The following is a 12,959-nucleotide window of genomic DNA, read 5'->3' as shown; positions in this document are numbered from 1 at the left end:
AATTCTGCAACAGCCCTACACATCCTGGATCTTATCATCTCCAAAGGCAACTCCATCCAACTGGATTCAATTTTACCCTGTGACTGGTCTGATCACCACATTATCACGTTCTACATCAACGAAAAAGTGAGACTTGAGGAAACTCAATCCTAACTCTCTACCCTCCTCCAGCTACAATCTTCTCCTACCCCCTACTGACGCTACCGACGTACTGGTTCTCACTGACCACTACCTCAACTCGATGTCCTCTATTATCAATGAAGTTGCCCCCCTTCAGTTAAAGAGAGCTACATCTAAAAATTCAAAACCATGGTATGACGGACTGCTTAACGAACATAGGTGAGCCATGAGACTTGCGGAACGCAACTGGAGATCAGTCCCCTCAGCTCTGCACCTCAAAACACTAAAGAAAAAAAGAAACTCTTACTTTAGAAAAATCAAACGCACAAAAGCTTCCTTCTTCAGTCACCAACTTGACCAGGCCAGAAACCGACCTAAGAAGTTATTTGAGTTAATCAAAACACAATCCAGAGAAGGACCTCAAAACACCTCAAGTACACTACCGTCCTGTGAAGAATTCTATTCTTTCTTTAATCTAAAGACAGACACGATCAGGAAAGATCTCCTCTCTGATCTAAGACTTTATTCTAACCCCCACAGCAATATGCCACTTTCTCAAAAAACAATGCTTCTTGGGCATCCTTCGAAACTTACACCGAAGACTCTGTCGGCAAGATTCTAAGTACTCTGAAGCCCTCCAATCACCTATCTGACCCTCTACCCGCTAACTTGGTACATGACTTTATCCCATTGCTTCTCCCGCTTTGGACCAAAATCATTAACAGCTCTCTGCAACCAGGATGCATCCCGGACCCCCTCAAAATAGGACAGGTTTCGCCCATACTGAAGAAACCTTCAGCGAACCCCTCCGAGTTGTCTAACTATCGTCCTATCACCAATATTCCTACTTTGGCCAAGCTCCTAGAAAAATGTGTACATCTCCAACTGACAAAACACATCGAGCACTTTCAACTCCTCAATTCACACCAATCGGGCTTCCGAGCAGGTCACAGCACTGAATCAGCCATGACACACATAATTGATGATGCACTGCAAATTCTTGATCGGAATGGCACCTTCTCGACCTTTCATCAGCATTCGATACTGTAAAACATGAGAACTTACTCGACTTGCTGAATCTCAGAATGGGTATTTCAGGGACAGTACTCAAATGGTTCACCTCTTTTCTACATAACCGGACTCAGAAATTCAAGATTAACAACAATATGTCTACCCCAGTTCCTGTAACTCTAGGTGTCCCTCAAGGATCTTCCCTCTTCCCTACCCTGTTCAATCTAGTCATGGAACCACTCACCGCACTGCTCCAAGCATCTAATGTTCAATTTCACATATACGCAGACGATACCCAGATCTACCTTAAAATTCACACCCTTGAAGACATCAAACTTCTCAACACAACGCTCAGAAACACACAGACTTGGCTAGCAGAGAATCATCTCAAACTGAACGCCCTAAAAACAGAATTCCTCTTAATAGCTCCTCCTTCCAAAGTCCCCATCACTCTGTCCTGGCTTAATCATCTCACTGCACTTAACGTCCAACCTACTATCGTGGATTCAGCAAAATCATTAGGCATTACCCTTGACTGCAATCTCAATATGCATCACCACATCAGCAATGCTACGAAAGGTGCTAATTTCCAAATCAACACATTAAGAAAGCTGAAACCTTTCCTCCCCGCAAATGACTTCAGAACTGCAGTCCAAGCCCTAGTAATCCCTCAAGTGGACTATGGAAGCGTTGCCCTCTGTGGCCTCCCCCTTTCGACTACCGCACCACTAAAAGCCTCTATCAATGCTGCAGCCAGACGTATCACAGGCTCAAAAAAACGGTCTCACATCTCTCTCGACCTCAGATCCCTAAACTGGCTACCATACGAAGCTAGAATACACCTGAAAATAGCGTGCATGACTCACAAGGCCTTATACCACAACTTGCCCAGCTATCTCGCTCAAACTGACAATCTCGGGTGGCACAAGAGATGCAAGAAGCGCAAAGAACCTTCTTCTGAAACCCCAAAGATTCCACAAGATGAAGACATATAAACGCTCCTTCTCTGGGATGGCCTCCAGGATATGGAATTCCCTTCCTCCAGAAATCAGACTTATCCCATCCACGGCTTCCTTCAAGAAAGAAGTAAAATCCCTACTCTTAGCTAAATTCACATGAACTAAGTCTAATATAACTTCGTTTTCATTATGTCTCCTCCAAAAACTTTGCAGAGTTGATCTCCCATACACCGATGCAACCTTCAGCTTGTTTCATCTGCTTAATTTGGCTTGCGCATCTATGCTGGACATATTTTCTGAACGTTGGCCCACGTTCACTACGTTGCTACCTCACCTGTTTTACATTTTCCTAATTTGTTTGCTCATATTTGCTTGATATATTTGGTTTAGCTTTCATTCCTTTATTTCTGTACAGTTGCCCTCCTTTACTCTGTTGCCACCCCACCTTGTTTACATTTGATCAATTTGTTTTTGTTCAACTTTGTGTTATATCTTGTTTAGCTTTTATCTGTTTTTATCCCATTTGTGTGTAAAGCGCTCTGATATCCGCAAGGATCTTGTTCGCGCTCTATAAAACTTTCTAAATAAATACACTCTACAACATCAAACCGTACCATCACAAGAACCTCCACATCGCTATTCTCAATTACAGATGCTTTAAAACGACAATCATGTGTATTTAAAATTCCAAGTCCAGACTATGGCATGTTAGGACAATTGCAAGCCATTCTGTTCAGCCTAAAGTCTAACCGAAGACTATTTTCCAAGTGCATTAAAATTGTAGCAATCTCAATAGGAGGCATCTTAATCAACCACGTTGTTGGACAACAGATTGTAAACGTCAAGCACCTATAAAGGAGCACAGCCTTGCAACAACTACATTAGCTAGGCTCTTCTTTGTTGAAGCGATTTGCAATTACTTTCTCAACGCAAAGTGATTCATACCAGGGATTGGAAAAGCAGTTCTTTCTGATGTTTCTCAGTTTTTCAGTTGAGACATTTTCACCAAGGCTCGTGAAGTGAGATCAGTGCAATCATTGAGTGCATTCGCTTGCTTCATCTGTCTGGTTCCCCCCCCCCCCCCCCCTGCCCCCCCCTCCCCTGTTATGCCTGGTCCGTTATGCCAGGTCCGTTATGCCAGACGTAACATGAAATCTCTTCAAGACGCCTCAATGGTCCATATCCTCAAGCCTGTGGAAGTTGAGGAGGTCCAACTCTGCAAAGGATCAACAATATGAAGTAAACCCCTCCAATGAACATAAGCATCATTTATGATGTCACATAAAGACTGTGGAGACTATTTGTGCCAAGCTACACTTCAATATTACTGTTCCAAAGGCAGAGCCAGCTTTATTTAAAGATGGTAGAACACAGAGAGAACCATCTTAATCTACAAGCCTCTCTCCTGGGGCATGTCTTTCGCTGGAAAGAAAACCAAATGTATTTGAAAGCACTTCGAACTCACTGAATGGAATGTTTTTTTTTTTATTATTTTTTATTACATTTTTAAGACATTCGTGTTTACATCAAACTTTTCAAACCTTCTCTTATTTCCAATGGGAATTTGGATGGTAGATGAAGTACAAATATATTGCATCTCTTTTTAAGGTTCCAAGTCATCACTCATAACTCCTTAGCTCCTGTGGCTTCTCCATCCCCAGTACTATGTCCTTTTTGATGATTAAGGGGATTCTGCCTTACACCTTCGTACACTTTTCCACAAAGGTGTTTAGGTCTTTAGGTGAAATTTGCACTTTTTCCTCTCCACATTTTAGGGATTATAAAGGTACCAGGGGTTAATGTTTTCCCCTAGAAAGAACAAAGAAAATAGCCATGATATAGCAAACTTCTAGTGCTTATTGACAAAAATGGGGGAAAAGTGCAGGCATTTCTTTTGCCCTAAAATGTGTATCGACATGTTTGCTGAACTGAGATTACGGGAAGTAAGTAAATGCTTTATTGTTCAGTTAATAAAAACCATTAGAAATAGCCATAGACAATAAGAGAGCAGATTGTAAAAGAAGGTAGTTAAAAACAGTTTAAAAAAAAAGGAATTAAAAAAAAATAGAAATATTTGGTGAAGTATCAGTCCACCTCAAGATACTCGTAGGTTTCTACGAGGCAATTTTTGTTAATCTGTCATAGGTCTTGTTCTCGAAGGACGGTGTGTTTCAGCTCCAATCCCCTTTTTTCCTTTTGGAGGACGGGCTGGAACTCTCTCTAAATGTTCGTACCTCTTGGAGGAGGTGCTTCAGTGTTCCGGGTCATTTTAAGACTCTATGCCGACCTGATAATTAGGAGCTGGCCGCTTTAGGGGAGTGGAAACGGTGTACATTCAGACTTTCTTTTATTTTGAGCCTGAGTCGGCAGGCGGTTTGCACATCCACACCTCTGAAGCAGGCCAAAGTTGCTTCGCACTACAACAAAAGGTATCCAGGAGTCACAACTGAGTGTTTTTGCTCTAGACTGACCACCATATGACTTACAGGTTAGATTGTGTATTATTCATGTGTGAAAACCATTCAACTACTCATATGCTCAACATGCAACCAGGGTAGGAATTTTTCCCATCAGTTGCCATTCTGTACCACCACTATCACATCATTTGGGTCCTCCTTACCCAGGAGTTAGTACACGTGATCAGTCACACGATGTGGGGTGTGAAGACTGTGTGAGTGAGGAGACCGATGTCGTTTGTTTTTCGGGTGGTGTCGATATGGTGTTGAAATATCATAGTTACAACTGAAAGAAAGCAGTGCAGTGAAAAAGAGTGGAAGTGAGTAAAATTAGGTGGAACTGAGTAGAAAAAGTGCTTTATTAGTTTCTCTCAGACCCCCAAGTCTAAAAACAAGTGAAAAGTAGATTTGACAAAATATCTACTGGCAAGTGGTCGACATGTTTCTGCATATAAACGGAAGGTTTCCTTTTTTTTTTTTAATTAAAAGACCTTTATTGATAGCAAAGCCATTGACATCACGAAGTGTAACACATAATCACAGTGCACCTCCTCATACATTATGATAATCACATGGGCAGCAAAGTATTAGTCCGTACACAGCCTTGTTGCCGGCATCCCGGGGGCCCGGCGGCGTGGTAATGTATCGGTTGCATAACAGTGCCAAGGGAAGTGTTGTTTCGCAAGCTGCGTGTTGGTGCGGTGTGTCAACTGGCAATCTACTATTGCAATCGCGGTCAACAGGCCTAGTACAGAGATAAGGTCAAGAAAACATCCCCAACTAAACTCCCACCCCACCCTCTGGAGTGTGTCTGTGTGTCCGCCAGCCCAGCCCTATCTATCAAGTCCCAATGTGTATCTACTCTGTGTCCCGTGTCTATCCACCCGCAAGGAATGGTCCTCCCCCAGCAGCCCCCAGTCTCATCTCAGTGCAGAATCCTCACAGCAGCCCCCACCCAGCTCGGTGCACTCCCAACTCCCCACCCTTCCGTATAGCAATGAACATGGCCAGAACCTTACTCCCCCACCCTGTCCTGGAGTTCAGCCGCCTCGGATGTGTCAGAGTCGTCTCTCTCCCCCTTCTGCAGATGCTCTTTATAAAGATCCCAGAAATTCTTGGGCCTACTCCTGGGCGGTAACAGGTCGCTGTATAGTTCTGTCTGGGTGCAGCAATACTGTAGGTCTCGCATCCATCTTGTTTTGGTCGGCAGGGGCCCTCGCATCCAGCAAGCCGCCACCACCCTCCTGGCCAGCAGCAGTGCCATGTCTACCAGACGACGCAGAGAAGGGGCCAGTGGCTTAGAATAACCAAGGAGCGCCAGCGCCAGAGTGCGGGGTAGAGACTCCCCCAGTATCTGGTCTAGTTCGGCAAATACCTCCCCCCAGAATGCCTGCACCCCAGGATATAGCCACGCCAAATGGAAAAAGTCCGCCACCATTGTGCGGCAGCGCTCGCACTCAGCTGTGGGTCGAAGGCCATAGCGGTGCAATCGCTCAGGGGTATAGTACACCCGCTGTAGGTATTTGAAATGCACCAACCTGTGCCTGCCATTCAAGGAAATCTTACGTGTGTTAGAGCAGCAGTATCGCCACATAACATCGTCTATGGGGGATTGAAAATCAGCTTGCCAGGCCTCCCTGGCCTTAGAAGGCTGTAGGCGCTGATGCTCTAAACCCAGCTTGTGAACCTGCGAAATAAGCTTCGCCGACGAAGTGGATTTAATTACATAGGTCAGTTCCGGGATCTCCTCCGGTTCCTCCAAGTTTGGGCCCAAAATTTCACGGAACGCAGAGCGGAGTCTATGATATTGGAATTTCTGTAGCAGGGTGGGGCCTGACTCCGTGGCAGCTAATTGGTGCCAGGTTTTAAGTGTGCCATCCGCGAATAAATCTTCCATTCTCACTATGCCAAGGGTCCGCAGGGCTTTAACTACTCCTTTTTCGCCCAACGGGTCAAGCCAAAGGGCCCACTCGACGGGCATCAATGGGGAGTACAGTAAGGTGCAGCCACGAGAACTCATCAAGAAGTTCCAGGCATGGTTGGTCGCTTTAAGTGAGTCCATCCGGCCAACCGAACGGTCCGTGGGCAGGCAGACAGTGGCAGGCAGAGGGAGCGGGTCTGCAAATAACCGCTCCAATATGAGGTGAGGAGTCCGAGCATCACCGTGAATCCACGAGTGCAGATGCGATGCCTGTGCAACTCTATAATAGCGTTCTAGGTCCGGTGCTCCCAGGCCCCCCATCTCGCAGGGGAGTATCGGGGTCGTCCATCTGACTCTAGGCTGCTTGCCACCCCAAGCCAGCCGGATCTTGACTTTGGTAAGTTGCCTGAAGAACACCTTCGACAATACCACAGGCAGATTAAGGAAGAGGAACAGGAAACTGGGAAGCACTACCATTTTCATTAGAGCGATTCTACCCGAAAGGGAGAGCGGAAGCCTGATCCAGGCATCGACGTCGTCGACCAATTTATTACATGCCACCCCGTAATTGTCCCGAATTAGGATCTCAGGATCCGTATGAAGGCGAATGCCCAGGTAACGGACAGAGTCAGAGGACCACTGCAGCGGGTACTCCATAGCGAACTGTCGTGTCACCTGGGTAAGTGGAAAAGCAATCGACTTATCCCAGTTCACTCTCAGGCCCGACAGCGAGCCGAAGCGGACCACCTCTCGAAGAACCGCGGCCAAGTTAGCTTCCGGGTCTCTGACATACAATAACGTGTCATCTGCATAAGTCGATATCCCTATTTTATAGGTGGGGAAGCTTATCCCCTCCAGGCTGTGGTATTCCCGTATGGCACATGCCAGGGGTTCCGCCACCAGAGCATAGAGCAACGGCGACAGGGGGCAACCCTGTTGCGTGCCCCTCCCAATGTAGATCGGCTCCGTCACTCTGTCGCCCAGACGTAGCCCGGCAGAGGGCCGATGGTACAGTGCCCCAATCCGCTGCAGGAACAGCTCGCCCAGACCCAACTTTCGCAGTACACGCACCATGAAGGGCCACTCAACCGAGTCGAACGCTTTTTCCATGTCAAGGAAGATTGCCAGCGCGCCATTCTCCTGCTTGACATGCTGCATAGTGCCCAGTACCGTGCGTATGTTGTAGGTCAAATTTCTGCACGGAACAAACCCGGATTGCTCCGGAGCGACCAGTCCTGGGACCAGTAAGGCCAGCCGAGTGGCTATGACCTTTGCATAAATCTTCGCATCTACATTCAGCAGGCTGAGTGGTCTGTACGAGCCGCAAAGGTCAGGCGGTTTCCCCGGTTTAGGTATAGTGATGAGCAACGCTTCACGCATAGTAGTCGGCATTTCGCCATTCTCACAAACAGCGTCAAAGAGGGCAACCAAGTGTGGTAGCAGTAAGTCCTTAAAGGCTTTATAAAAGCCAACCGTGAGGCCATCCGAGCCCGGGGCACTGCCCGATCTCATGCTCGCTAGAGCCTCCAGGATTTCGTCTTGGTGGAAGGGGGCCATCAAAAATTCCCTATCCGAGTTCTTGAGGAACGGCATCGCAATATGATCTAGATAGTCTTCCATTTCGTCCTCTACTCCCTGCGTCTTGGACTGATATAACCCTGCATAATATCTTCTGAAGGTCTCTAGTATCTGTTCCTCATCTGTGACTGTGTCGCCCTCCGGAGTCCTCAGCTCTTCAACGACCAGTGGACGTCTAGAGCTTCGGACCATGCGCGCTAGTAAGGCGCCTGGCCTTTCCCCTTCCCCATACACTCTGGCGGTGGCATATTTGCCCATATAAAGGATCTCTCTGTCCGCCAGAGCCTGAAACTCGGACAGAAGTTGGGTGAGCACCGGTCCCTCAGTATCGCCGCTTGTTGTCAGTCGCCTAGCCTCCAGCTCCGCTATTCTATTCTCCAAAGCAGTGAGGTCCCGCCTGATGGAGCGTAACACACTCGAGTGCTTCGACATAGCCACCCCCCTGATATACACCTTAAATGCTTCCCAGACCGTAAAAAAGTCGTTGACTGTGCCTATGTTTGTCACAAAGTATTGTTCAATATCTTCCGCAAGCTCCCCCCTGAAGGCGTCATCCAGCAACGCGAAAGGGGGGAACCTCCAAGTGAAAGCTGGGATCCCTTTCCTGGCGGTTAAGAGGTGTAGGAGGATAGGGGAGTGGTCCGAAAGTGTGCGTGGAAGGACCTCGCATGCGCTAATACTACCAAGTACCGGGGGGGATGCCGACCAGTAATCTATCCTAGTGTGCACATCGTGGAAGGCCGAGTAATGTGTAAAACCGCCCTTCGTGGGGTGCCTTTCCCTCCAAACATCCACCAAGTCTGATTTAGTCAGTTCAGCTTTCATATGTGAGGCCGAAGCCACCGGGCGCCGAACTGGGCCCGCGGAACGGTCCACGGTTGGGTCAAAAACAAAGTTAAAGTCCCCCCCCCATAACGTCCAAGGCTGTGCATGTGACCTGGCAAGAGCAGACAGTGTCGCATAGAATTCGGGGTGGTCATAATTGGGGCCATAAACGTTCACCACCAGTAGATCGAGGCCCTTACCCACACATCTAGCCAGGACGTACCTGCCCTCCGGATCAGCATGCACTGGAATAAGCTTCAGCTGTGATGAGGGATTGGCCCAGATTAACACCCCACGGGCGTGTGTCGTGAAACCCGCAGCAACTATGTTCCCAACCAAACCCCTAGATTGTAACATTCTGCTGGAGTGTGGTAAGTGTGTTTCCTGCAACAGGGCTAGGTCCACGTGATGTCTATTGAGATAGCTAAGGACCTTCCTTAATTTACGGAAGTCGTTCAGACCCCTCACATTCCAGGTCATCAGTTTCAGCTTATTCAGGGCAATTGTAGGCAAGTTCGGAGCAGCATTAGCCATTACAAGGGTTCAAGTGTGTATAATTAGCAAGGATGAGGGAAGCAGGACACAGCAATTCACATACTCTCCAAATCGCCAGCCGGCATCTCCGAACAGGTACAGCACCACACGACAGTTCACACTCCGTACGATCAAACCCCGCAAACAACCCCAGGCAACAACTCTCCCCAACAAACCAGACCCTAGTCCCCACCCCTCGAACACCAACCCACCCACAGCCGACCACCCCCAACCAGGTCAGACAGGTCCCAAGAACCCCCACCCACCAACCCTCAGTAAGTAAAGTGTTCAACAGTTCAACACTAACCCCTTAGAGAGTAGCACAACCAAAGGCACCAGGGCAGAGCGCGCCAAAATAGTTCACCAGTGACTGTTCCAATGAAATGTCTGATCAGCACCTCAGTCCGGCCCCTCTTATAGGACAGTGCCTCTCGAATTGCGAGTGTAACAGCCCTCTCCCACCCATACTGTCCCCCCAATTCTGCAGCATTGATCCAGGATACCCCCCCCACGGCAACTACTACCTCACCAGCAGTGTGTGAGGCATGTGTCCGAGCAGCTTCTCCATCGCCTCACCAAACATCCCTAGTAGAGCGAATGTAGGCCCCACGTGCTTCTGCAAACATGGAGTCCTCGTGGTGCCAGGGTCAGGTGGCTACCTTCGTTGCTGAGTTCCAAACCACGCTACAGTAACCCCTAGTCCTGTTCGTCCAGGTTCGATGTCGAGCCGGCGTCGTCCTCCTGGCCTCGCCTGGCCTCCTTCCGCTCCTGCGTCCAAGTCTTCAGGGACTTATGAAGTTCTTTAGGGTCTGTGAAGTAATACGATCTCCCACCGGTGTTAATGCGGAGCTTGGTGGGGTACAACATCGCGTAGTCCAGGCCCAGAGTTCGGAGTTGTTTCTTATATGGCGCAAACTGCCGCCTCTCTTCCTGCACCCTGGCTGTGAAGTCCGGGTAGAGGGAGATGTCCATACCCTCATGTTGTAGTTTGCCCTTCTCCCTCGCTACTCGTAGAGCTGTGTCTCTGTCGCGATAGTTAAGCAGCTTCGCAATAATGGGGCGAGGAGACGCGCCAGGCTGAGGTTGCGGGCCCAACGTGCGGTGTGCTCGTTCCACGATGAACATGGGGGAAAACACCTCCTCACCTAGTAGCAGCTTCAGCAGTTTCTCTACGTACAACTTCATCTTCCCCGTTTGTGTAGTTTCCGCTACGCCTGTGATACGGATGTTGGATCTACATGAGCGCGCCTCCAAGTCCTCCGTTTTGTCTCGGATAACATGTAAAAGTCTATCAAACTGCTTTCTTTCTTTGTCCCACTCTGTTTGGGCCTCCTCAGCTTCGGTGAGACGGCGTTCCGCCATGTCTAGGGGCTCCGCGTGTTTGTCCACGCGCTCCGCTATGCGATCCATGCGATAGGACAGAGCGTCTATCTTGGTGCCCACAGATGCAATGCTATCCTGGATGCCCTTCTCCATTGCAGCCAACATTTCTCGAAGCTCCGTGGGTGCCGGGGCCGTCGCTGTGGCTCCCTTCGGCGATGATTCCGGCGCCGCCACCTCCGACCCTTTCGGACGGCGCCGTTCAATGGAGAGCGTCCCCTGGGCCGCGTCGTTCTTCCCCATCTTCGCCCCTAATGTGCAGAAGTCCAGAACAAGGAAACTCCTCTTCGGCAGCAGGCCGCGTATGCAACCCAAGGGTCTCCGTAAGCAAGCGGAGTACTGCCACCAGTCTCCGGGGTTCCGACGCGATCAAGATGGAGCCTGCAATGGCGGACAAAACCCTTCCTTTCACTTCAGCAAATCTCGCACCAGCATAGCCCAGGAGGCAGTCAGGTCCGCAGCTCCTGCCCCGGTCAACCTCGCTCTTCCGTGACCAGCGGGCGTCGGGATAGCGGTTCGCCGCAGTGGGGATCCAGACCGGCAGCAGTACCGTATTAACGGTCGCTCCACCTCGTGGCACAGGAGATCAGTGTTGATTTTCCCCCCGCCGCCGGGCCTCCAGGCCCTTCACTCATGGGGCAGTCGCCGACTAGGAAGGAGAGGTTGCCTCATTCAATGACAAATCCAAACTATGGTCCGGTCTGCGACCAGCCCGACCACTCCCAGCGCTGAAGCCGCACGTCTGGCGACGTCGCCCGGCCACCTCTTCAGGATAGTGCGCGGCTTCTGGCCTAGTCCTCCTCTTCCGCGCCGCCGGGGGCAGCACCCTTGAAAAATCGGGAAGGCTCGCCCGCAGTCGACCCTAAAGGTCCTCAAATGCAGCTGGGGGTGCCAACAGATGTTCGAGAGCCCGCTATGGCATGTGTGGCACGTTTAAGGATAGTTTAACAGGATTATTTCGGGGCTAAGCGAGGAGCCGAAGGCTCACGCGTCCGCCATCGACGCAGGCTAGCTCCGCCCCCCAAACGGAAGGTTTCCTATGCATTCATCAGGACCTAGATGTTGCTACTGCTTGCATGATTAAGTGATAAAGAATTAAAGGAATAAAAGGGAACAATTTCACCTGAGTGTCAGGTGTTGATTCTCCACCACAATCTAGGAAAGTCATATGGATAAGGAAAAAGAAAAGAGAAAAACAACCTATATCAAAGAATGCACTCTCAAAGTTGCGCTATTCCTGTGGTCACGTATATACATTTTTAGTGAACATGATAACACTCACCCAATATTTGTGGGGATGGCGCCTCACCTCACCTGGCTGCAGCTCAGGTAAATAAGGAGCACCGCTCTGTTAGCAAAATACAATCATAGAGACACTCAACCGATTCAGTAAAACAAGGCAAGAAATGCTGATTCTTATTTTTTAAATTAAACAGGTAAGTCTATTCGTCAAAGCTCTTTGCTAATGGTACACGAAAAAGACTAAGTAGGTGAACAATCTCTCGTTACAAGTATGTAATTATGTAAACGCTGTACCCTTTGCCACGTCTACACCCGAGACTCGGTAGGGGCGTTTTCTAGTGACATGCTCGGGCGTTTAAGCTTAGAAAGCCACGAGATCGTAGCGAGGTATTATCGTTTATGTGGCCGGCATCACTGCCAGTAAAGACCTCTCACACACTCACCTCTCCGTCGGTGTCTCCCAACGTCCCTCTGGGCTATTCTGGGGAGGCACCGAACGAGAGAAAAGGGCGGGTATATCAATGAAGCTTGACGAGCAGGTATGGTGTGTGCTGGGAATCGTAGTTTCCTTTCAAAAAAGCCGAAGAAAGTCAGTAGTTCTAGATTTTTATTTTGTTGTAGAAGAGAGTATGTCTCTTTCAAATAGAGATATAAATCCACCAATTTGATTACGGACAGGATCAGACCCAGTTATAATGACATCCATGGTATCGGTTCATTCAGACCCTCCTTGTCACTGTTCAGTTTGTAGACCCATTTCTGTTCGATTCTAAACAGAAACTTGCCTACATCAGGACAGTGGTCCGGTATGGTAGGCTGTTCCAATATGGTCCATTTGAAGTCACTAGGACCGTGTCCCTTTTCCAGGAAGTGAGCTGTTAAGCGTGTCGCTTGTTTGCGGCATCGGACAGTACTCTTGTGTTCACCAATTCT

Source organism: Lissotriton vulgaris, chromosome 1_2 (genome assembly GCF_964263255.1).
Source record: "Lissotriton vulgaris chromosome 1_2, aLisVul1.2, whole genome shotgun sequence".
Classification (NCBI taxonomy): Eukaryota; Metazoa; Chordata; class Amphibia; order Caudata; family Salamandridae; genus Lissotriton; species Lissotriton vulgaris.
This window is presented reverse-complemented; position numbering follows the sequence as displayed.